The sequence below is a fragment of the Aulonocara sp. 'chitande type north' Nkhata Bay genome, linkage group LG13, assembly GCF_057382095.1.
Source record: "Aulonocara sp. 'chitande type north' Nkhata Bay isolate Kocher_YH1m ecotype deep benthic linkage group LG13, A_spYH_male_GT1.1, whole genome shotgun sequence".
In the NCBI taxonomy this organism is placed as follows: Eukaryota; Metazoa; Chordata; class Actinopteri; order Cichliformes; family Cichlidae; genus Aulonocara; species Aulonocara sp. 'chitande type north' Nkhata Bay.
In genome coordinates, this window is record NC_141356.1 from 9,677,449 (window position 1) to 9,701,924 (window position 24,476).

At 43.3% G+C, this 24,476-nt stretch overlaps 1 long non-coding RNA gene across 2 annotated transcripts in view; it reads left to right on the forward strand.

Annotated features, from left to right (window-relative positions):
- Positions 1-200: 200 nt before the first annotated feature.
- Positions 201-24,476, forward strand: part of LOC147315662 (uncharacterized) — a 36,330-nt gene continuing 12,054 nt past the window's right edge. Inside the window, exons 1-3 of one of the 2 annotated variants that reach the window (XR_015124317.1) lie at positions 201-528; positions 1,484-1,566; positions 4,164-4,526. This is a non-coding gene — a long non-coding RNA (uncharacterized LOC147315662). Of the gene's footprint in view, positions 529-1,483; positions 1,567-4,163; positions 4,680-24,476 lie in introns of those variants that run through there. The other variant, XR_015124316.1, reaches the window with a different exon arrangement.

Consider the following 24,476-nt stretch of genomic DNA (forward strand, 5'->3'; position numbering starts at 1 on the left):
GTAGCACTGCTATTCTCGTCCTAACAAGCAAAGCGGCACACCGCCTTTACCTAAGATTAAAAATTCAAATGCAGCACGCTCAAAGTAGGATTACTGTGCTAAGCTTGCTGTAACAAAAGAAGGGGTGGAATATAAAGGTTGGAAAAATTATGTATTTTCAATCCCTTCTGCAATGCTTGCTAATGTGATTTATACAAGAACATGTGTTTTTCTTCAGTTGACCTTATTACTGTAGCAGGGAGTCTTAATTTACATCATTTCTGGGCTGAAACATGGTTTGTACATCACATGTACAGCCTGAAACTAGCACTGCTGCTCTTAAAGGATTAGTTAAACATTTGGCTAATGCATTGAAGAATACATTGAAAGAGGCAGGTCAGGAAGTGTTTAGATTAGCTTAAAGACTAAGAATAGCAACAGTTATTCAGAAAAATCCTTAGTCACTGACAACATTTCACAAATAGGGAATGGAAAAAGTTGTAGTGGGGGCTATCTGCATGTCTTTTGAGGGACTTTCTTGTGACTTTTGTAAGTATATCTCTATTTTGGACATAGAAAGCTAACCATACCTTCTGTTTTCATTTGCTATGCTAAGCTGAGTTAGCTGTCTCCTGGCTACTGCGCCATGTTTACCAGTAGTTCTGTTTATTTCATTATTGAATAACTATTTTTTCAAATGTCTTTTCTAAAAATGTCAAAACTATTCTTTCATTTATGCCTCTTAAGACAAATTTGCTATATTAAGGCAGTTTTACTTGTAAGAATTATGTTTAGCTATAATTAGCCTAGCATGTAGCACTAGTGGAAATACTGGAAATATGTTTGGTTTAAAAATGACACCAACTAGCTGTGAATTTAGGAAATAATTAGTTGCACTATTCTCACAAGGTTATATTACATGAACTTTGTACTAGAGAACTCTAGAGTGTATATATTTGTTGTGTTACATTATTGCTAAATATTGAAATATTATATGACAAACTCCTGAAAGAAGTTCTGGTGATTTTATATTTATAATGAAAATGTTTTGTTTCCGTTTACAGGAAAGGGGAATAGATGAGCTAAAATAACCTTTACTTTAGCAAAGTTTTGATACTTCAGCCGAAACATTGTACGACTTTGAAAAGTCACACATGGTGAAGATTTCCTTGCAATTTTAAACACCCCTTCCAGTTTTATGTAAATCAGATTATTAAATTAAGCCCCCACAATGAGCCGCCATCTGACTGGAGGATGATCCGTGACCTGCTTTGAATACAATACACAATGCAATTCAAGAGAAGGTTAAGAGTTACATAATTGTGCATTGCTTCCTAGGTTCCTAGATGCTACTATGTTTTAAACTCATTAAAATATGATCTGCCTTAATGGGTGTCATGCCTAGTGAATAATCAGCTGAGTGCACAGTGATTCAAGAGATTGCATAACCTTTATAGTTCATGAGACTTTGTTGGTGTTGCCTCATTCTTGTGTGTGTTTACAGGAGTGTATGAGGAATGCAGCTCTGAGTCAGCACAGAGGAACGCCAGTGAAAGCCAATATGAGACAGAGGATGGATTATATGAGGTGATGTTTTTAAAGGAAAGAGCTAAGCTTGAGCCCAGCATGGGCAGAAAGATTCTCAATGGATTACTTTCTCTTGTTATTATAGCTTTGTTTGATTGTTAAGAGGGTAGCTTTCTTTATTTGCAACATTTAAGTGTGTCTACTTCTTATGTATTGTAAATCAGTGACAAATAATTGCTTTTGTACAAATAAGCATTTAAAGAGCCTGTTAATGCCCTCACTAGCAGTCTGATGAATTTCATTACGCAGCCATAAATGAGTTTGTCCCTTATAATGCTAATCTTGAGCTACGCAACATTAATTTAATCTGTGTTCGATGAGGCAGCTCGTAACTGATGCAGGTGAAGATCATTTCGAACAGTCGAAAGCTGCTGGAAAAAAACAAAAAGCTTGACCTTGAGTTCAGCTGGCATTTCCATTGCAAAGACTGAACTGTGAGGCTTTTAGTTTGCTGAGCGAAAGTAACACATCAAACTTCCTTTTTCTCTTCTTCTGTTGTGATATAAAGGGACCGCCGCCATGAAATCGACTTCATCTCTCTCTGTAAATGTGATCTGTAAAATTAGGTCATACATTTACTGTATGTTGTGCTTTCTGGACTTTTGATAAAGGACTGTAATGATTTTTGTTCAGAAAAATTAGATATGTGACTAAATTAAATCTATATCAATTTTCTTTGGATTATCCAGTGCACGGTCAGGGGTTGGGTGGTGGATCTAGAGCGATGGGAGGTTTACACCTTTATCAGGTCATCAGTCACTCTACGGGTTACACATGGAGACAGATAAGCAAACTCACATTTACTGCTTCGGCCAATTTAGAATCTCCTGTTAAGATCACTTGCATAGGCTGAGGATTCTGGGAAGGGGTTAGAGTACCTGTAGAAAACATGCAAATTCCACATAGAAAGAACCGAAGTTAGATTTAAACCCAGTACGTAGAGGACAGATGGAAAGAAATTGACTCTCGAGACTGTAAGCGCCAGACTACCATAGCCTCATTGAACACGAACGCACGGAAAGCCCGCCGTCAACTCGCTGCCCTGAACATGACAAAATAGTGTTATGTCAGCACGCAGAGAAATAGCAGTAAATTGGGAAGCAGAGAGGTACAAAGAGGTGTGGAGGGAGGGGTGTAGGGATATAAGGAGAAGAGGTGGGTTGGGGTGGTGGGGATTCAGGCTGTACCTGAGGCATGGAGGGGTACATCATTATTCAGAGCAGCGCTTTGATGTTGAGGCTGGGTGGATCTCAGGGAGTAGGCGAGAAGCAGTTCTAATTAAAACAGTAACAATGCAGCCCGAGTTGCCCCGCAGAAACGGGGGCTTTGAAGAGTCACTGAATGCCCCATTTAGAGCTGGCTGTCCACAGATAACACCAGATATTACGTTGACGGACTCTGAGGCCTCTGTCGCAAAATGTGTATTTTTCACTACAATTTATGAAACATTTCTCTCAGTGTGTGTGTGTGTGTGTGTGCTATGAGTTCTCAGTGTCCTACTTTCTGGGTTCTTTGGTGGCGTTGTGGGTCTGACAGGAGTGACAGATTGAGATGGGCTGTGGGTATTCAGAGGCCGGGCAAAGACAGGAAAGCCTGGGGGATCTTGGTATGACAGGTAGACGGAGGAGAGACAGAACTTCATTACAGCTTCTGCAGAGGGGAGCTCTGAATATCAAATTAGGGCCCCAAATCAACACAAGAATAATACTAGTGCTTTTATTCTAATACGTTTAACACACACACACACGAAATTCACCTACAACAGAGCCCGGTAAAGTACAATTTTTCTGCTTCCTGGCTTGTATAACACAGATTTCCCCTCGTCCACCGAGCATGTTTGTCTCACTCCTCATATCTACTGAGACTTATTGCTCAAAAAGGCACAAGCGGGCTGTAGAGAGAGCCGAGTGATGCTCTGAGACAGTAGCAGTTCAAAGAGACTGTCTACACAGAGAGAAGGGTCTAATTTTATCTAGGAGACAGAGGAGCTCATGAAATAGCTCTCTGCCTGACTACAGCTCAATTATTCATCAACACAAGAAGTCTCTCAACTAAAAAGCCTGACACGTTATTCATTCCCCCCCTCTTCCTCTCCCTCTTCTCCCATGCTGTTTCATTCAGACACTAAACCAGCCACCCACACACACATAAACTCGAAGGTACACGCCCTACCCTGGTCTTGAACCATGCAGTGCCCTCCAGAAAAGCAGGCGCGCTCTGGTGAGGATGAGTCAAAAATATACTTAATGAATGGTATACGTTGTGGTGAGCGGTTCAGAAAGGTGAACTTTCACTTTGAAAATGAGAGTGAAAATCCTTTGTTGACTGTAAATAAAATGTTTGATTTTGCCAGAACATTTTTTAAAGGAAACTCTCTGTCGAGGATCAAAACCAAACTCTGATTTTGGATGCTTTGGGCTCATGACTCAGTTTGTGTTTTGAACAACTTGCAGCTGGCGTCATCTCCAAACAGATGACAAGTCTTGTGACACCAAGCTGACTGAATCGTAATTAGTTGTGTAAAAGGAGGAATTACAGAATAAAGTACAGTGTGTGCTGTTTCCAGTGACTCCATCTTATTTCTTTTTTTTTTCCAGAGACCTTATGAGAGCTTGGACTGCCATAAATTTCCTGTTGCTACTGGAGCAGTGACACTCTGGAGGATACAGCCGAGCAGTATTTTCTTAGCTCGGTGACAGCCAATCAAGAGAAAGCCCATAAAACATATCACTTTTGTAATTTTTTTCCCGTCTGTGCTAAGTTGCAGCTTTAAAAATCCCACTGGGGTTCAAACCCGACTTCCCTTCAGTTATTTGTTGGCTGCAGAAAGCAGTACCACTCCGATTCTCATTATTTAACATGTTGCATCAGAAACCCAGTGGGTGCATCTGCACATGAGCTTCATCTGCCAATTTAGAAGCAACTTGTTAACCTCGACATGGAAAAGGTTCAGATTACTGGTCAGTACAAACAAGAGCTCACCCTGAACGATATGCAGTCTGAACCTGTTGGATGTTTCTCATAAGTTTATGGTTTTGGAAGTTGTTGGGTGGCCTTATGTAAGAATCGCTACCTCAAGCAATCTAAGAGCGGATTTGTGCCTGCTGCGATAATGACCTGATTTTAAGACCCATCACGACAAGCTGACAAATTGATGCCAAGGTTGTTTTTTTATATTGACTAGCGACTGTGAGACAAACACAGACAAACACATGGATCCGCCTGTCTGATTGACAGTGACAAGATGTCTCTGGATTAATGGTTGATTTTAAGAGCTAATATCGAGCCTGCCAAGAACTAAAGAGGGTTTTTTTGTGTGGAAATGTGTCTCTCACTATGCTAGATACATTTTATTTCTTTACAGCAACAGGCAACAAATCCAAGTGTGGGTGCATAAATCTGAAGGATCAATAGAGAAAATACAATAACCCATCCTTGGGATTATTGCTTGGCAATAAGTACTTCCCTGAACATTTTTCATTATGAAGACTGAGATTTATCATTGATTTCTCTGCCAAAACATGTAATGCAGGTGAACTTTGTGGCGTGTTTGCGTTAATGTGGACATCCTGGCTGGATTTAGTGTGGGCTAAGTCTATCTGTGACAGGCAGCAGGTGCTGTATATCACTTAGACGGGGAGATAACACTAGCTAAAGACAGTTGGGTTTAGTGCTGTTTGTAGATAAGGCCATAGAAGCTAACTTTAGCATCTGACATGAGATGAGAAAAGCTGTGATTGCAGGTGGCTTTGGCACATTGGCCGTGGAGATGGGAGTGATTTCTAAAACAAATCCTTTCTGGATATATGTCAGCTTTAGACTGGAGGTAAAATGTTGGAAAAACACTTATATTTGGCAATTTGCTCAAGTCCTCCCCCAAACAGCAATTGTAATAGCTTATCCTGGCTTAGTAACTAGGGTCAGGAGGTCTGCTGAGCTTTGGATTACTGTACTTGTTGAAGTTGTATGCATGGTATTTTTTGTTAGGTAGTTGATACCTTTCTAAAACCCGATTTTAACTGTGCATTTATTTGAAGAACACGTGCAATGCAAGTGACATACATGTTTCATTATGGAATTTTATTACCTGCAGATAATATTCATTTTAATGAAGAGGGCGAAGTTGTTAGGAGCCAAATCTTTGGGTGGGTTGTTAGCAAAGACTTTCTTGGGATCACCAGAAACTCTGTTTCTCCGTTTTCACTGTGCGCGGCACAATGGCAAAATCACAAGCACTCCAGAGCAGGTTGTTTCTTCTGAAACAAACCCCAAATTCTCCAGTGCAAAACTGATCCTCACATCTTGTGTGTCCTTTGGCCTTGGATACTAGAGATTACTACAGTGCTTGTAAGTCACCAGGATATGGCCAGAGACCCAGTTCATATCACCAAATGTTAGTTAGACTGTTTCAGAAGTCTTCAGAGGCTGATGCTTGCTTTCTGTTCAGGTTTGGGGTCCACGGTGAAAGTCCAGCTTGAATCTAAACAGGACTTCCAAAAAGTGCACTAAAAGAAATGCAGCGCCGCCCAAGGAGACTACCCTGAAGTTTAAATCTTTGATTTTTATGGGTGGACTTCTACACCTCACTGTAATGTGTTATGTTTTATCTTTCAAACCCAGCAGTGTTTTTTTTTTTTTATCATGCTGTAATTGTGTAATAGGTAGCAGTAATTGAAACTGTATTGGTACCACGTGTGAACAGAAAGCACACCAAACAACAGAATCCAGGATTTAGCAAATGACCAGTTGAAAGACAGCCATTATCAGGGACGACATGGTCTTGACTCAGGTCCTGTTTTAATGTTGTTAGAGTTAGTTTGTGTGCAAATCCTGCTTTTTTTCCCCCCAAAGTGGGATGTGATAGACTGCAGGACAGTTCAATGTTTCCTGGCTGCACGGAAACAAAAGGGCACCTCTGCTATTCTCAGCTCTAAGTCTCTGTCGGCTCTCTGTTTGTCTGATGTCTGGCTGTCACGGCAGAAGTGGAAGACTCTGCCAACACCCTTCAGCCTCACAGCCACCTCCACCTACTAAACTATGTGTTCTACTTACAGGAAGATGTCATCTCATGCACTAATGACATGATTTAGCCTCGTGGATATGAGCGTTTGTGCGTGTCGTAAAAATTGCTTTGATGTCTCCCTCTCGTTTTCAGCGCTATAGGAGTTCATCCGGAGTTTTATTCCTCTACAAGTTTGTTTTTCCTGTGTCGAATCTTATGTGATGGTTTGGCACAAAAAGCGCTCTCTGAGCAATGCATCATCCCTTTAGAAGCTGAACGCTGTGCCAGGCAAGCTAAGTGTTTTGCTGCAGGCCATGAAGGCAAGAAACTTCTTTTTTTTTTGCTTGGTGAAATGAGCAAACCCAAAAGACACAGCATCAATTATTCACCCTCCCTCCTCCAGTCTGACATTCTGATTACGACTGGAGGTGGTTACAGGGTATCAGCAAGGTTGCAGAGTAGTCATGACAGGGGTTCAAACTCTAATATGTTTGCTGCCAAGAAATATGGGTCCGTATGATGCGTTAGCTGCCCGCAGGGCATCAGAATGAATGGTAATAATTCATCCTGAGAGAATGCAACCTATTTTTTGAGCCATTTCCCTTGACGTAAAGACAAGGAGATTACTAGTCTCCCTATTTGGTAAAGACATTAATGGTAATTTTGTTTCCCTACTTAAATTAGACGGTGCTGGACTGATTACTGGGTGAAGCTGGATCTGGTTTGTGCACTTACTGTAAAGAACAGACAAACATACAGTGATAGACAAAAAGGGACACAGATACTGATACTTGAAAGAGGGTGTTGGCGTTCTTTTGGTTTGATTACAGTTGAGGAGGTTTGTCATTGTCTGCCAAAATACTCTCTGTCTGCCAAAACAAGCAGCACAAAACTCCCGAGGGCTGGGCTTGGAAAGACACCAGTTACTGTGTATCTGTGCTTTTGGGCAAACCCAACAGAGTCATCTTTGTTTTGTTGGTGCGCAACATAAAAATACCATTGTACGGTAGTCACAGCGTTGCCGAGGTCTTTGTGTAACGCCAGAATATGATCCGGTGCAACAGCTGTTTATGAAAGGCGGAGAGTGAGCTCACTGTGCAGCCAAGGTGGTGTTGATTGAGTTATATAAAATCTATTTGCAGCCATCAGTGACAATAGCAGCCTCGGGCAACGGTTGAGCTCATCTACCATCCTGCTGCGCACAGAGTCATATTTTTTTATTTTTTTGTTCCAAAGCTGGGCGAAACGGATCAACTTCCTGATGGCAAAACGGTAGAGCAGCGGGATCAGTCGGCTGCAAGTCTCTCCTTTGGTGTGGAAGTTGAACTGAAGTGTCGCTAGTCTTGGCAGTCCTGCAAAGAGAGAGGGGTGTGCTGTGAAAACTGGCATGTTGACGCTTTCATGCCACTGTCACGCTGTTCACAAGGTGCCCCGGAGGAGTGTCACAACGCATTCTTCTCACTTAGTAGAGCATGTCCCTGTCACACTCCGGGTTGCGGTAGTCAGACGGCATTCCTCTCCTGCCATCTGTCTCTGGTATTATAGTAGCATGCAGTAGTTATTCAGATTGCCTTGCTTTTATAAGACGTGCTGCTATGTGCTTAACTATGTCACGCTGAAGTCTGAATGCTGGATGTATGGGACTAATTAAGGGCAAATTCGTGTGGCCAAAACATGCTTCATTACTGCACTAAATATTTGCGCAGGAAAATGCAAGTAACCTGGAATCTTCCGCATTTAAAACGCATCACAGGTCACATGAGTTCACTTCTGCAACTCTCAAACGGTTAATGGGTCTTGTTGACACTGAGGCGACAGTAACAAGCTGCAGCCCTCCTTGCCCAAGTTAAAGTACTAGAATGCACAAAGAGGAACTCCTTATATAGTCGTTTATGTGTCAAACGACTACCCAACAGTCTTCCCCAAACTGGCACTGGTCGGTGTGACAGCGTTATTAGTACATTTGTCATGTTGTGGTTTCCTAACCAGCTCCCCTCCCCAACCCCCACCCTCCTGCCTTCCAACAGTCTGAAGATGTCGAGAAGGCACCACATGGTATGCTGCACACAGCACATGGTTTTGGTTACAACAGGCTGTATCCTAGTTCCCCCACCCCCGAGCCTGTTTGCACAGCGCCTTCAAGGCCAAATCACGAGCACAAACAGGGTGAAAAGTACGAAAATCCTGCAAATTTTTACGCTGGGTTTTAAAATGCGGTCACACAAATGTGGTTCTCGTGCATCTTCAGATGCTTGCAAGCTCATATGATTGCTGTTATGTGACTCACAGGAAGTGGGTAAAGGTGAGATTCAATTACCACACTATCATTATTTTCTGAATATAGCATGCTCTGATGATAATAGATAAATGAAAATGAAACCGATATAGACAAGTGTTCATTTTATGCCATGCAGACTACCAAGGAACTGCACTGCAGTTTGCATGAGGCCAGTGTAGGCTTCACTTCGTTTCACTTGTAAAGGCATGGAGTTATTTTTATTTATGGTGCAATCCCTCACCGTGCAAATAAAATTTTTTTGTTGGGTGTGTTACAACTGCTGCAGCAGAATATTGGTTAGCTCCATACAGCCGAGATGAAAGTGAAGCATATATACAGCACCTAATTGCAATCAGGACTTAAAAGGCTGCAGCTCGGAGGAGATGGCGGAATATATGATGTGATGAGTGCATAAATCAGAGATAGAGAAAATGCATTATGCATAGTTCAGATAAAATGGACGTCATTTGTCTGCTTTCATTTGGAGTCCGAGCACTCGAGGCAATTTGACTGCAGTGTTTTTTCTCTTCAAAAGAGCTCCATTAGTTATTGGCAGAATAGCTGAGGACCGATAAAACACACTGACGTCCACCTTTACACCATGCTTTCTTGCCTCCACCACCCCATTACATTTCGGGGAACACTTCCTATTTCCGCACGAGCGCGGGTGTCTTCTGTGAGGCTTTTGGTCTTTAAAGTGAGCATTTGGGACTGTGAGCAAAGCGTTGAAAGGCTTTTTGGAAGGGAAAAAATACAATTTGATGTGTCACCTTGGAGATGGCAGTTGACAGCTGTTCCATGCACAAGCTGGGCTTAATTGGCGGGGAAATTAGCCTGACCTTGACTGTGGCGGCGGCGGCCGATGAGCTGCCGCTGCCTGCCACTTGAAATGACATTGTTGTAATTTTTGACAGCAGCGAGCAAACACTCTGAGCATTAATTATATGGAGGAATGTGGCTCGGCGCAACAGACGCACAATGAATACTTATGTAAGCTGTCGCTCCAGTCTCCATGGTAACCCGCAGCATTATAACACATGCCTCCTCCGATCTTCTCCCCTGAAGTGGGCTGTTTCCATGGAAACCAGGCAGCCGCCTTTGATGATGGCTCTCATGAAATGACACCCGCTGATAGCGCCGGCTCCTCCGAGTCTCCGAGATGGAGGATGGATGGGTGGGTGGGTGGGTGGACGGGTGGTGGTGGAGGTTGCAGAGAAAAATATTACGGACAAAGAGAAAGACAGCCATTTCCCACAGAAACTGAATCATGTAACTGCATCTTTTTTCCCGGCTGGAGTGGTTTACCTGGCGCCAAAAGCAGGCAGTGACAGGAACATCGTGAACCAGATGAGGCGTAGCAGAAACGGCTCACAGCCACATCGGCCTGGCTGGCATGCTTCGCATCTCTCGCGTTGATTCATGTGTCATGAAAAAAGTGTCATCGAATTTTTTTGTGTGCCTTGACTGCACAAGTAGCCTGAGAGAAATTTTAAAGTGAGAGAGAGCTTCATGCACCCCTATCTGCTGCACTCTTTTATCTACTTCTTCAAACAGATAAGTGTCAAAGAGTCAGAACACTTCCCTCCTTTGCTTTGCATTCAGGACTCATGCACTGCAATCATGTGGCGCCAGCGACATGACCTGTAGTTTTAGTTTTAGTTTAAGCCCCGTGTGTGTCAGCTTCTTGACCCTCCTTTCATATCGGAGCCCGTATCATGTGTAAGATCCTGTTGCGTCAGGAGCAAACTGTTTTGTGGTTAGAAGCAACTGTTATTCATCTGCGTTGTGCAACATCCTCCAATAACCAGATACCGTTCTTGCCAGTCCTAACTGAAATTGGCTCTGCCTCCTGTTAGCTGTGCAGCATGGGTTTTAGTAGGTGCAGTCTGGGTGTCGGTAGGCACATTTAACCTGAATGTGCCTCGCCTGTCTGTGGGCTGGATGGAGAAAATAGCTTTGGCAACGACAAGCAGATCAAAGTGATCAGACGAGTAATCCCCCATGAGTCAGAAGGGAAGCAGCTGAGGGGGGAAGGGCGGTGTATATGCGTGTGCACGGGGAAGGCCAGGGCAGCTTTTTCTGCATTTTATTTCATCACTCTCCCTTATTCACACAGATAAACACAAACACTCATATACCCATCGCGTCTATGTGCTCAAACGCACAAGGTCCGCCTCCAGTGTTTCAATTTGAGCTTCCTGTAAGGTGACTTTGATGTTAAAGGGTAGTTTCATTTTGACTGTCTCAGAAAATAACCTACTGAAGACTGTAATTTCCCCTTGTGAGGAAAGCCAGCTGTGGCACATTCAGCAACTACATACACCCTTCAGACGCATATCTAATAGCACCAGTGGCCTTATGTTTGTGAAACTGAGATGCATCACTCTCACAAGGCAAATGATTTAACCGCAGTGACACAGACACTACCAGTTTGTGGTGACGTGTCATGATGAGGATCGTGTGTACAGCCCGGAGAGAGAATGAAGGCAAAAAAAAAAGAAAGGGAAAATGCACGAAAACAAAGCCGACGATGTAAGAACGAGGACATCGAGCCGCTGAGGCAAAAGATGTGATTAAAGCTCAGCTGCGGATCTTGACCGCACACTCGTTATTCAGTCCGGCTTTCATTAAGGGCGTCTGGTGGAAGGCTGCACACGGCTCTGCCCTCTCCACTGATATGTCACTGATATTTAAGATGTCTGGCTTCTCCGGCGCTGAAATGATTATAAAGTTGTGAAGTTTTAATAGTGAGGCTGAGACACTTTCTAATGATTAAAAAAAAAAGGAAGCTTCCTGTGAGCCCTCTTTTATGCCTTTGTGTCTGGATTAGCTGGTAATGGAGAAATGTCATTAGCCAGTCGACTCACTGGGAATTTCACAGAGTGTGTATGTGTGCGTCTGTGTGTGTGTGAATGTGTGATTTCAGGTCTCAGCATTTTGTGGTAAGTGTTTTGATGCTCAGTATGACTCACATTTCCCTCAGTATATTGCGCTCAGTGGGTGTACTTGCCTTCCCTCAGCAACAGCTAGTCAGACAGTGAGGGCGGTTTAAAACACAGGTGCAAGTGAAAGTATTATCCAGGCAGTAGCAGAACCAGTCAGGGTAGGATGATGTTTGCTGGGGCTTTGTGCCAAAGAGGAAGTTATTCTGCTCTCAAAGCATGGGTTGTGAAAATACAGTATACTCGCACAGATGGCCACGATGAGTCACGTCACAAGGCTTCCTCCTTTTCTGCTGGATAATCCTCATCAATTAGCTCCATTGTCAGCTGGCTTTTCACACTAGTGAAATTGATGCCTGAATGCTCGACAGCCGAGAATCTGGGCCTCTTTTCCCTTTAAACGGTGACTCACCCGTCGGGGAAGAAAAATCTTTTATTGTTGGAGCTTTTTCTCTTCAGTGACTTTGGATGATTTATTTACGAAGCCGGAGGCGCTCACAGCTAAACCCTCCCACTGTGTGTACTGTCATGGATAAAGCCCCAGTTGCATCACAGTGGTTTTTCATCAGTTAACACCAAAGACACACCCAAAGGGCTATAAAAACCTGCACTTGTGGGAAAGACAGCGAACAGGTCCTTACCTGTCCTTGTCCCTCTTTTAGTGTTTGAATGAGGTTTTTGTTATCTCTGCGATTGCTTTCATGGTATCAGTGACAGGAAATGGATACAGCGACAGGAGCTTTTCTGAGGCAGATGTGCTACTGGAAACGTTATCCCTCTTCCCTAACACATACAAAGACGCACACGCACACACACACACACACACACACACACACACACACACACACACACACACACACACACACACACACACACACAAACATGGCTAACAAAGAAAAGGAATGTCAGAGCTCAATGAACAAAGACTCAACTGCGAGACAGTATATCACTTCCTGTGTTAAACTTGACCTTTGAACCTAATGTGTTTTGATACCGCTGACAGGTGAGGAAGGAAAAAGGCCAAATGCAGATTAGATACTGCGTAAGCGCTTGAGGTTATAAAAGATTTCTCATGAAACCATTTCTTTGCACTGGTAAGATAAGAAGCAAGAGTCACCTCAATTTTATTTCTATCAACATTAATTCCTTTTCTGGACTTTTATGGGATCAGAAGGTCCTTCCTTTACTTCAGGAAACTACTGAGCTTTACTGGTGTATTTGCAAAAATAATAGCTCAAATATATACATGGATCAGGCATAACATTAAGACCGCCTGCCTAATTTTATGCAATGTGTATTGCATAAAACTGCACTGTGTATTCTGACATCTTTTTGACATCAGAACCAGCATTAGATTTTTCGATAAATTGATATACAGGGCTGTTGGATTCAATCACACGTGCATCTATGAGGCTTGGCCATTACAATTTGGCCTTTGTCAAACTAGCTAAAATCCTTACAGACAAAATGTTTACTTGCTCCCTAATATATCCCCCCCACAGGTGAAGAGATAATAGGTGTTATTTACTTCAGCTAAAAGCAGCTGCTTGTAGTGATGAAACCAAAGAGAATAATTCTCTGTGTTGACAATAGGATTGACCAGAATTTACACAATGAACTTAAAGTTTTATTTAGTACAACCCAAAAGGAGTGACTGTGTCCATAAGCTCATCAGGAAAGTATTTTCTTAGGTCAGGGCCAAAGGCTGTTTTTCCATAGAATCCTACAGCACTGGAAGTGTTTTTGCAACCACAGCTGTTTTTGCAAAAGAAAGCTGGTTCATGGCAGCTCCTCCCTGGCTTCACTTCACTTCTGGTAGGTTGGTATCAGCAAATATACAGAGCCAAATAATTTCCCCATTAGAAGATACCGGATGCTAAAGCAGAACTATACATTGGACCTTTCCATGGATACTAGAGGCATAAACAAACAGCTGATAACAACTTTCCATGCTGATGCAACCCTGAATTTATGTCAAGACTGGCACTAAACTGTTTGTTTTTGTTTTTTTGCAATGTGGCGAAACAAGTTTTTATGTAAAAACTCACAATTCTATTTAAGTAAGAGCAAAACAGACCTTTTTGGGATCATATGCATGAAATGATTGGACCATAATTAATGTGGATGCCGCTTTTAATGTCACAACTAGAGACTTTTTGACATATCTCTGCAACAGCATGTATTGTTGCAGCTTTCTTTTTTTGCGCCCTTCACACATGGATATAAAGAGAAAATGCTGAATAAGGATGAATAAATATTGTGGGGGGAAAAGGGTTATAGTATGGCCTCTCAACAGAACCTCTGGGAGGAAACTAGGTTTGGGAAGGCCAGCCCTGTTTTTCCACAGAAAAGTGCTGCAGCACTTCCTTTCACTTTTCTTGCATTCAGAGTACAGTACAGTCATTCAGGAGAGGGGTGTGCGTAATCCAGTGTGACATCTAGTCTGTCTTGGTGAGACACTGTAAAGGAATCTGTGAATGACACAAACGCATGTGTTGTTGTGGCGTGAACAACACTTGCATCATGACGTAGGTGTGTGACAGAGAGGAGCCTGGCTACACTTAGAAATGAGGACACTGCATCTGTTCACTGCTGAAAGTGGGACAGTTTCAGTAACTTAATGCATATGTGGTGTCGGTCCGCGAACACAAATTTTGTTTTTGAGCTAACCTCCTCTTCGGCGAGCTCGGTGCAAGAAGCCTCGCGAGTAATTTGCGGGGCAGTGGCACGATGTTTCTGTTGATTCAGGGGAAAATCCGTTTTACAACATATGCACCCAGCCAAGTGTCCAATTAGTGCTGTTAAAAAGAAGGGGGGGAAAACCTCATCGAGGCAGAACTGGAATTACACTCTGTGAATTCTGGAGCCGCCCTTGCCAAGGTCTGACACAAGGGAATCAATGACTTCACCGAAATATCAAACTGTGTCATAAATTATAGTGTTTCATTGCCTCCAACCTTGATCTGCCGGAGTGAGGCAATTTCACCATCTTTGCTGCTGAAGATGAGCTGCGGCACTCCAGCTGCACTCCTGTGGATATTCAAATAATTGCCCTCTGCGCTGTGTGTTAGAGAGAATGAATTTGAATAATGTATTGCAACGGGAGTGAGGCCACAAGGCCTCCGAGGTCATAAATTCTGCTGCTACATCAGCTCAGGCCATGAGAAAGGGAGGCACACAGGGTTGTTTATAAAATGCCCTTGGAAAAATGAGTCTAATCCCCAGCCAAACCGTAAGCCATGGGGAGAGCATTAGATAACCCACAAGCTGCAGAGTAATGAGAGTAATGAGGGAGATGGAGAAGCAGCGCCAGGACAGAGAGAATGCATCCATTTATTGGCTGTATGCTCTGATTGCCCAGACCATTTGAGACAAACTGGAGCCTGACACAGTGCCGGAGTCCATTTCGTCTGATCAGCAGCAATAAGCGCTTTCCACAGCCAGCGAGCGCTCCGGGCTGGGTGCAGCCCGTTCATCAAACGCATTGGGTAACCACTCAAATTATGTTTGTTTGTCTAGCATCAACATCAGGGATCCACGGTGACTGCAACCATCGCACGCAGACACACACAAGCTGACAGTCGAATGCGATATATTAATATTGAAACGTCAATGTTACGGCCTTTTAGACCACAAAACAAGTAATTGTTGCCTGCTTGTCCCAACCCCCCCAAAAACACACACCCACTTCACTTCACTTCTGGTTTCACACTGCTACCAACTCTGTCACCTCGCTACGTCAATGCCAGCTGCATCGCAAGCCTCGCCGTGACACCTCTCGAACGCTCGGGGCACGAGCAAGTTTCACTCGCTGCCAACTTTCCTTGTTCGAAACATGTTTTTCTAGATAGGCCAGATGAATGTATGAACGTGTGGCGCTTTGGGGTAAAAAAACCATAAATATACTCCGTCACAAAAGGAACAAGAGCACATGCTGTTTACTCGCACACAAACAGCACGACAGGCCGGCCTACCAGGCCCAGAGTCCCCAACTCCCCTTGATGTCTCATTAGCAGCACAAGCAGGTTTCCTCCTGTTCAGGCCCAAAAAATAAATAAAAAATGTGAGGGGTAGGGAGTTGTGTGTGTTCTTTGTTGGGGTAGGGGGTGGGAGTGCCCTGAAGGGTGCTTTTGCAGAGTGCAGGTGAGCTGCAGGGCTGGCTGGCTGGGTGACTGCAACATTATTGCCTCCAGAAGGGTTTCTGTAAATGAGGGCTGTCTGCCCACCCGCCCGCCTGCTTTACTCTGGCAGTCCACCCTATAAAGCCTGTGTGACGGAGCAGGTAATAAAGGGCCTGAACACAATGAGTCAGCACTTTAGCCTCCATTTAATTTCATCTGAATGCAGCGCCGACCCCCCCAACCCCATCCCTACCCCTTCTGTCTCCCCATACCTCCACTCCTCTTTCTCTCTCCTTCGCACCAGACTTAACCCATTCCTGCCTCCTGTGTCTGACTTAAATGGTAGCACGAGAGCGCTTTTAAACCCTCAGAGGAAGCCGTGTCATGTGTTATTGTTGTTGGATTTTTTTAAAATCCTCTGAATCACTGTCACCTTCTGAAAAATGGCAGTAAATCAGAGCACTGCGCTTTGAATACTTCCGTCCTTTATTATTATTTTTTTTGGTATGCTGGAGTTGGTGTTGGGAGACGAGGAGGTGTGTGTGTGTGTGAAAGGAGGGGAGGGGGGAGAAAATGTAGGCCACACATTCCTTTCCTAGGAGCTGTCTGAGCACAAGCAAACACCGCTGCTGCGCAATCAGACCAGGATTTCCGCCATTCCACATCACAGGCCCAGCTCTTCGACTTTTCCTCTCACTTCTCACGAACCCTCCTGGATCAGATATCCTCCGAGGCTCGCAGCTCCCGGTCTTGCACGATGTGCAAATTTCCCTGAAACAGATTCATCTGCTTCCTTGAAAATTTGTGCCGAGCTGCTGATCTTTGCATCGCATCTGAACGATAAACGCTCCACTCGAGATCAGTATCTGCGCCTAAATGTGTATATTCAAACGTGGAGCGTTTAATTTTCCATACATCATTTACCTACAGTTTGAAGATAGCCTTCTTGTTCCAGTTTTAACTCTACACAACACTGGGCCCTGTGTTATCCGGTGTCTAATTATGGCTTGTCCCTGCGCTGTTCCCTTTTCTGCTCCGCTGAGCTCTCTCATTTCTTTTTTTTCCCATATTGTTTGTGCCATTTCCTGCGAAGGATGGAGGACATTGTCCAGGCCTCCTCTTTCCTTTCTGCCCCCCTCCCTCTTGTAATAACTCTCTCTTTCTGTCTCTCCCTCTTATTTTTCCTCTGTATTTCTAGCTCTCTGTCTTTGTGTCTCATGCAGCTGCAGTACAATAACAGTGTTTGACTCCAATAGTCCAGACAGGACTTTGGTTTAAATAAGCACCCCCGAGGCCATGTAATAACCCAGCTACCCCCTGTTCTAGTCTCCTAGTCTGTCCCTCAGTGCTGGGGCCCCGGTCCACAACACATTCCTCCTCAAACGCCCTGCCAGCCACTTAGCCAGCCAGTCAGCCAAACCGCCATAGGAAAAACACAGAGCATGGAACTGTGATTCACAGCCCTGATATAGAATATCACCTCCTCCCTTCTCCCCAGTCCAACAGCTGGTTTCCTGGAAGCAGGCTTGTGCGGTGTGAGTTAGCGCTTTGGAGGGGGGGAGGGCAAGACGCTGCAATCAAGAAGGGCCCGGCTGTGATCCTTCAAAGGCCTCTCCGCTCACATCTGCAGCTCCCTGCCACAGTGTTGCAACATTTTGCGACCGGCCTGTGTTTACGTGAATGCAGAACACACGGTGCAGAGCAACAGGATTTGATGTAATGCCGGTTATCTCATGATGACACCAATCAGTTAAGGTCATAATTTTCACATGCTAAAGGTCCCTGGGTTGTTTGGGGGCGAAAGGTGAAGTGGAGGTGGGGCTGTTTGCTTTTCCAGCTGTCTCTGAGAGATGTGTACTTTAAGGTGACTGTGTTGTTGATAACTGAAGAATCATTAGTGCATCAGTAAATAAGGGCTTCATCTACACTCCTTTGGGAATGATGTCATCTATGATATTAAAGAAACTATTAGCTATTACTATTACTATTATTATAAGTCATTTCTCCTATGATGCACGGCTTAAAAAGTGTCCCTCTGCATTTCCCGTATATGCAATTAGAGTGCCCTCAACCTACTTTAGAGAGCATGTCAAGTCATATGTCTCTGTGGCCTTTCCTGTCTACACAATGACCCTCGAGAAGAGGAGAAGAATAGGAGCAGGGCTCACTTCCCTCCTGCGCATGAACAGCCTAATTTAGGAAAGCGTGTCAGTGTGAACCTTTGTCACATTGCAGGGCTCATTGTTCCCCTGATAGAGTCATTCCACTTTGAAAAGGCTTTTAAGAGAGTGGAGAATATCTAGCATCCTGCACCCATACAGACACATCTGCATTTGTATGCACGCACCCTCTGAATTAGTGCACAGATATTGGCGGGACCATTCTCATGCACACAATATAGGGAGATTAAGAATGGAAGTAGGCTAGCATGAGATCATGCGTGCTCTGGCTCATTAGGTACATTTAATATAGTCTGCCTGAAAAACCATCTGTTCCAGGCGGATGGTGCCAGATATGATGCGATGCTGGCAGACTTGGTTGTTCCTGTTTACTATTATGAAAGATGGCTGCGTAGTAAGGCTAGACAATAGACTTAAAAATCCAGTCTTTAAAAGGTTCATGCCTATTCTGAAAAAAAGCTTCTTCTTTTTTTTTTGCCAGATGAAGATTTAATATTATATTTATGCAGAAAAGGCAACTTTTACATTAGAATAGTTTAGCATTTTCAAAGACAATTTCCCCCCAAAATACCTGTTAGCTAGCTAGCTTAGGGTAAAGACTGGAAACAGCTATTCTGCCAAGGGACCAAATAAAAAAAAAAATCCCACTTAACATAACCTGTCAAATCTCATCAATCAATAAATAGTACTTTATTAAATGCATATAGAAAACAAAAGTCTAAATATTGCTTTTTTTTTATGGGATTTATGTTGGGCTAAGTATTAGCATTGACATACTGGTTCTCAATAAATATTCAAGACAAGAAATACTTATTAGCTGTTTACTTGCTTCAAGTTTGTTTGTGTTTTCACTAAGAAAATTCAAACAATTTCATAACAAACACAACAAATAGCAAAGAATTTGGAAAAACGATAAATATTTCTTCAACTTGCTGGCTAACATGGCATAGCAGGTATATAAAGTTAATTAGGTTAAGGATAGCGCTTAGCTAGTCAAAAAAATAAACTCAAACTGCTAACTGAATGTTTAAAGCTTAGCAATACGTTAGCTAAGGAGCATATGGTAGGCTTTGTTGTTAGTTTTCTTCTTTATCACTAAATTAATTTTCAGCTGTTTTGGAAATGTAAAAAAAAGGAACATGCAGTCTATGATGCTAGCGAAAGTTAGCCTTTTGAAGTTTTACAGTCATATGACTGTAACAACCACACATGTCACCACATGACCTTGTTTTGGCTACCATTTTGGATGAATGACAACGTAAGAACAAGTTCATAAGGCCACAGTCAGACAGGCCAGGAGACCACTGGGTAATAAAGGGGTAATCCCGAGCTGGTTGGCGCTAAACTCCTTGTGATTGCTTCAGTTGCATGTGACTTGTCTCCCAACACTCACCAGTCACTCTGTGGTTTCTCATGAAACTGTAAAAGTGCGCCACAAACTGGAAATTGATTGAATGGTACTGCATCAAGTCCGATATTGCAGAAAACCGTTAAGCAGTGTATCCATGACGTCATCTGAGAAAGACCAAGAGGTAAGTGGGTTCTCTCTTTCTACTAACTTTACTGTAATGTTATTTAAAAAGTCTGTAACAATCTAATATCCCAATATTGGTGGTGTTCCTACAGCATCAGAACAATGTTGGTCCAGGATAAACTTTACAACTAACCGATTACATTAGCATTAGCCAAGAAATTGGCTAATGTTACTTAAAAGCTATCACAAGCCAACCAACATGAGTGACCTAAATTTGGCTAACAGCAAACCTAACGTAATAATAGATTTGTTATATTGCACAAGTTGACAAAGAAAACACTTGAAATGCTTACCATTTGTTTCAGGAGACAGTTTTATATAAACAAAGACAGTGTTCTTCCCTTTTCCTCCACATTGCAAGGCTATGACATCACAACAACAATGTTGTTGCAATGTTGATCCCGGACCAACATTACTATGTTGCGACAGGAACACCACCACCACTGGATCACGTAATATCAGGTACATGGCCGAAAGCATGCAAATCATGAAATTATGAAGTAAAATTCAAACTACATGTGGCAGTTTATTTGAGCGCGCCATTTATGCATGATAAAGATTTTATATTTTCATAAAAATACAAAGTGGGTTTCAAACGTCCAACCGAGCGTGGTCATTTTAATCTCAGTTGTGTGGCTTTTTTTCGTAGTCACTGCAGCAGGACATGCGTGTCTGCATGTGAATCTGCAGAGACAGAAAGCCCCCATGCCTTTTTGGCAGTTGCCAGCCCCCCCCCTCCTCTTCTTGTCTCAGGGTCTTGGGGATTAACTTTCCACTTCTCTGATCCACTTTTCCACAGAGCCAATAGCTATGCAGGTCTGGAAATGTGTTGTGTGGCTGCGTGAGACAAAAATCAAGGTCAGTTTCAAAATAATTTATGACCCTGGTCTCAAGGTTATTTTTGATCTTTACCTTTGCTGCCCACTCATTTCACTGACCTCATCCCCATTATGAATATTAACACAAGCAGGGACCTCGTTTGCACTTTGGAAATGTTTTTAGTTGTACGGAAACTCTTACTTTGACTCACAAATTCAGTCATCCAGTGTATTTCTAAGTTTCTCACTGCTGCTGGCATTAAATCTCCTATTTATTACATAAGTTTTTTTCATATTTCCATTAGGCTTTTGTATTTGTGCTCCATTCCAAATCACGGTAATTGCTTCCTCCTCTTGCTGTTTTGAGTGTGAAGAGATTACGCTTGGCAGCTGCAAATGATTTTGTTTTACAATTGGCCGGTAATCCAAAATTAGAATGGGGTAAATACATAGTGACAGAAGTGAACTTTTATACTATAATTTCACCTCCAGCTCCCACAGCTCTTAATGCACTGTGGTTTATTAGCGCAGTATATCTCGGATTTCAGGGAGCACTGTAAGATTTCAGCCGAGCGTCATTCAAACCGCAGGGTAGAGATATAAAATGGGTGAGTCCTCCAGGAGACGGGATTGAAAGCCTCCATCAAGGCAGTTGGAGAGGAGGGAGCCGAGGTATTCCTTTGAAGTGGGTGGCTCAGATATTAAATAATTGAGTTGTAGGAGATTAAAGTTTCAGAAGCTAATTTGGTCCCCTCCACGGCCTGTCACTCTGGGGCTTGAAGAGTCTGCAGCCAGTAGACAACTGGTGAATAAGTATGACTCACTTCCTGTGTGTGGCTGGGCTGGAGAAACCCTATATCTGTGGCAGTCTGAAACAGGAAGTTCATCCAGGGCACACTGTGTCTCTGACTCAGAGAGAGGGTGACGCCATATTTGCTGTCCGAGTGTTCAGGAATCCAATCCTCCATGTGCTCTAGCAACAACAAGGCACATAGAGGTTTCACTTCCCCTTAAAACTCTCTACATAGTTGCTGACAGCTCAACGGTTATGTCGAAAGACGCTCATTTGCTGATGCAAGAGGAATACGTTGCTTGTGTAAGCCTGGATTTCACTGCTGTTTAGGTGGGAGGGTTTTGGGCTCACTCGCTGCGTCCCGGCAGGGAGGCTCAACAGCCTGGAGGTGAAAGCTCCCTTATTTTTGTCAGGAACGCGCCTCCCAGCTGACATTGAAACCTAATTTTCAGGCACCTTGAGAATGACACTGTCCAAATTGTAAGTAATTGATATGTATGAGGGCATATAAACACACACACATCGTCTTTGAGGACAAACAACAGACTGTTGAAGGGGGCGTAAGGACGCGCTGGTGAATTATCTCTCCTGCTTTCTTTCTGTCTCTTTGAGACTTATGCTGGTGCTGCAGCGCCGCAGCGGGCGACGAGTCTTCTGCAATGACTCAAGCCCCTGTGGTGATAATGGAAAAGAACAACTCTGTCTTCCTGCGGGTAGAGATTGGCTGGATAAGGCTCGGCCGTGAGGGGCCGTGCATTTGTCTTCCCGAGTCTTTAACCTTGCAAAGATGAATCAGACTTACAGTAGAGGCCTAGGCTGCCTCAACGGCTTTGAACTTCCAGACTCGATTCTGGCTTCTCCAGCTCTTCCCATGACCCTCTTCCCATGACAATTCCTCTTTGGAAAATTGCTGTTTAATAAAGCAAATACGTGGCATCTGCTCACCTTGTTTATTCAAATCTCACCTTTGAAGTTCAACACCCGGTGTGAACACCTACAGAACCCTCCCCCCCCTGAGTATTTTCTGTTGCTTAGTGAAATGCGACAGTCACCTGGCCCAATAATATGTTTTGACTGTCAAGGGTCAACGTTAGCTCAGGGCAGTGTTGCTATGTTGCAGCCGCCTGTTGTCATGTGGGCCAGAGGGCTGCTGGGACGGAGAGCCAAAGCCCTGCGGTGGAATCAGTTTATGGAGGAGGACTATGTTTAAGAATGAGCCCCTGTGGGCTGTTTACACCATGCTGAAGCAGCATTGCTCTCATCTAGCTGGAGGAAAAACAAATAAAGCCTATAAACTGAAACTAAAAACACATTATTACTGCTGCTCTGCTGTATTATTACGGAGTTGCTGTTGGGTTGCATCATATACTAAACAAACTACAGATCTTTTTTGCATCAAGGGTGTTTGCAGTCTGACAGGACAAAATAGGCCGTGAAGTGGAAGCTTTCTATTGAGAATGAGGCCATGTATTGGAAATCGTTGTTGTTTAAGCTTTTATGGAAATCAAGGGAGCTGTTTTGTTGTTTCTCAGATGAAATTACCATTTGCTGTTAATAATAACATCCTGTAATATGTTAGCTTTAAGGCCAATCATAGAGCACCATAGCAAATGTGAATATATGCATGAGAGAAGATGCTTTCACTTATAAATGCTCTGAAATAAAATGGGATAAAAAAAAAGCACACAACCACACACTGAATTGGCAAATTGTTCCAGACATTTATTCATTTTCTGCCCAAAAGATTACACCGGCATCTGATGAAACAGCAGAGCTGTCTAGTATCAGTCACCACGGGAACGTCAGCATCATCTCCAGATAAACGCACAATATTATGACTATAACAACAACGCCAACAACAAACACGGGGCTAGCCTTCAGCAGGGAGCCACGACTCCTCACTTGCAAACACCTTCTGTTCATTTTAATCCAATCTGAAAGCTTTGCTGTGCTTAAATTTTTTTTAAAAAGAGACAGAGACAGAAACAGCCAAAGGGCTTCTGTGGTGTTTTCAGAGAGGCACTTAAAACTAGCTCTGTCACTTTACCTCTAGCTTTTTACTCCACTGAGATAATGTCTTCACTGCCTCGAGGGGATGATCTCGAGGATGAACCCTGCAGATGAAAGAGAGCAGTGTGACGACAGGTGAAAAAAGAAAAAAACAAAACAAGAGCAAACACGACCTGGCAGGGAGTTTTTCTTTTTTAAAAGCTAAACAAAAGGCCCACAGCTACGGTGATCCCTCCCTCCTCTGGTATGGTGGCCAGGCATGCTGGAGCTCTGTTTGCATCTGCGCTCCTGTGCAGACTAGCTCCCCTTTAGCCGCAGGCTAGGAGGGAGGAACTGTGGGGCAGGGTGTGTCTGCTTACCATGGAAGCAGGTGGGCAGATTGCACCCAGAGGTAGGAAGGAAGGAGAGGGAGGGGTGGGAGCAGGTGGTGCGGCGCTACTGGCGGCAGCCCAGCAGCCACGAGCAACGACATGACGTGACGCTGCCTCTGATGGCATCATGCTGGCAGGTAGTGTGGCCAGGAGAGACAAAGGCAGAGCATATATACCTCATTTTTAAATTTTCATCAGTAGTCTTGCGTCTGGGAAGGTATAGAGGTAAATCAGCAAGATGTACTTAAGTAAGATTACTTATCCTAGACATACTATTGTCCAACCTGAAGCTACTTTTACTATATATATATATATATATATATATATATATATATATATATATATATATATTACATCTGTAAGTTATTTATACTGGTAGTTTCCGAAGGTCATAAGATAAATCTAAAGGGTAGGAAAATACAGCTAGGAGGGCCCAACAGACACAAGTCATAGTGTTGGAATTGATTCAGTTGTTAATGTATTGCATTCATTAGTTTATCTGTTATGTTTGCATTAAAGCAGAAGAGAAGTTTAAGTAAAGCAGCTGAAAACTGGATGTAAATATAGCACTATAGTCATCACATCACATGATTTTGTTTTTTATTTAGAAGCCTTTGCTAAGGCTGTCCTTCCCCATCGGTCACTTTTACGAGACAGCCTTTTTAAATTTTTTTTAGAGGTTGTCCCAGATATCCTGCGATGTTTGATGTAGGCCAGCTCCACAGCCTGGTAAGCCAAGGGGAAACCAAGGAGCCAAGTTAAGTAGTTCACGTCACTCATCAACTTATTTTAACAGACATAGGTTGCACTTACTGTGGCAAAGGAAAAAACAACAACGAGCTTTTCAGAGCTGAATTCGGT